Here is a 2,373-nt window from a genome sequence, read left to right as displayed (position 1 = left end):
TAGGAATAAAAGTGTCGCAATGTTGTTTCTTATGGTTCTTGTTGCTTTTTCTTCAATATGTGCCCATGGAGTGGAGCACCATATATACACGGAAAACCTCGTTCCGTCAAGAAATCCAGACGTCAATGGCAGCCGGGATCGGCTCATTTTCGATCTCGAAATCTCTCAGGTCCTCACCAAGCAGGGCAAGGCATGTTCAATCAAACCTAGCATAATTTCATCACTTCTGGCAATCTCCATATGTTTTCATGCTTTTCTTCACCGGAGGAGTCAAGTTCCTCCTTCAGGCCCAACCCAGTCTCATAAAAAACATAGAAATGGTTCATTAGTTGGGAAATAGCAGTGCCCTGATCCACCTCAACGTTTGGGCCTTAGATGTCAAGAAAAACTTTCATCAAGCCCAAACTCAATTCATAACCGGGAGACCCTCCTCAATATTTGGGCCTTGGATGTCAGAATAACTTTCATCAAGCCCAAACCCAATTCATAACCGGGATCTAGAGGGACCATCAAAATTTGGACTCCGAATTTGGTGGGTTTGACACATACAAGAGGATGGCCACGTTGCAACATTTCAGATCCAAAATCTAATGGGCTTCTGGGTGACTCTGGGCCTTGACACTATACAAAATTTGATCTGCCCCCACCTTATTTTATTAGTATATAGGAAAATTTAGAAATTAGTGATGTTTTATAATTTATTTATAGTTTTAATTTATATTTTTATTTTTTATGAACTGTTTTTATTTTTTTATTTTTGTTTGAATAAGTGATTTATTTTATTAGTATGGGTGATGTTTTATATTGAGAGTGGTAATAAGATAGGTTATCTCCTAGTTCTCGTGTTGAACCATTTATTTTGATCTAATATGGGCTTTTAATTCATTGACTTTAAGTTAAATTTCTTGATTTTATTTATTTTGAAAAAAAATTATTAATGTTACAAGCAAAAGCAATAGTGCACTATCGTCTGACCATTAACCTAATTAGTATAGAGCATATTCTCTGCTATATTGTGTTCTGATTTGAACCATCAATGTTGAGGAAAACATTCCTGCATTAACAAATATATTTACAATTTTTTTTTAAGACAATAATATTATATTATAAATTAGGGAATGCGAAGGTTCGAAGTCAAGCTAACAACCCAACTACTGAATTACGATGACATTCACAACAAAGATATATTTACAATAATGCAATGTGCAAACAACATATTAAATAGTAAGGATGTAAAATTAGGTTTGTGCTATTTATAAACACAAGTTTCATTCATTAATGTTCACAAGCTCCTTAGGTTTCTATTTTTTTTTGAGAGATGGAAGTGCTTGGTAATAAAAGTGTCACAATGTTGTTTCTTATGGTTCTTGTTGCTTTTTCTTCAATATGTGCCCATGGGGTGGAACACCATATCCACTGAAAACCTCGTTCGGTCGGGAAATCCAGACATCAATGGCAGCCGGGATCGGTTCATTTTCGATTTGGTCACCAAGTAGGGCAAGGCATGTTCAATCAAACCTAGCACAATTTCATCACTTCTGGCAATCTCCATTTGCTCTTCACAAAGCAAAAAAAATCGTGCTTTTGTTCATATGAGGAGGAGTCCAGTTCCTCCTCCCGGCCCAACCCAGTCTCATTAGTTGGGAAGGTGCACTGCCCTGACCCTCCTCATATTTTGGGCCTTGATGACAAGATAGAACTTTAATCAAGCCCAAACCCAATTCATAACTGGATCAAGAGGGCCCATCAAATTCTTGCTAAAATTTTGGACTCAAACTTGGTGGGTATCATATCCAAAATCTAATGGGCTTCTGGGCGACTCCATTTTATTAGTATTTACGCAATACTCTAGATGGTCATGTAGTTTTAGGTCCATGACACAATGCATTAGACGGGGACAAATACCAAGAAAAGCATTCCTCCATTATATATATTTACATTTACGTTGAGAATTAGCATAGTAAGGATGTATGTAAAATTACAAAATTATTAAATGAGAGATAGTAATTACGGTTAATATGAAATTTTGGAGTAATATATGTACAATACACATGGGTTAGGAATGATCGGAAGATATACCAATTTTTATTGGTCTACATCAAAGATTATATCCACTCCTCCCTACTGACAAGTTATTGCTATGCATACCAAATTAAATTATACCATTTAATGAAATTAGCCCCACACAAATGTAATTTTTTTTTAAGAAGAAACACTGACACACCTAATTAGAAGAAGTTCGAGTCCAATTGTACGTGTTCTTGCTGTAAAATATATATATATATTGTACCACGGGTGCTTGTCCACGTGTGGTCTGGCCTGCCAGGTCAAGAAGTGGGACCCGCAATGGTCCCTAACAAACCCGCGAAGGCA

Source organism: Cornus florida, unplaced genomic scaffold (assembly GCF_030987335.1).
Source record: "Cornus florida cultivar Cherokee Brave unplaced genomic scaffold, ASM3098733v1 CherokeeBrave_3.0.0_Hap2_Chr01, whole genome shotgun sequence".
Lineage (NCBI taxonomy): Eukaryota > Viridiplantae > Streptophyta > Magnoliopsida > Cornales > Cornaceae > Cornus > Cornus florida.
The sequence above is the reverse complement of the archived record's forward strand: the minus strand, read 5'-3'. Positions refer to the sequence as shown.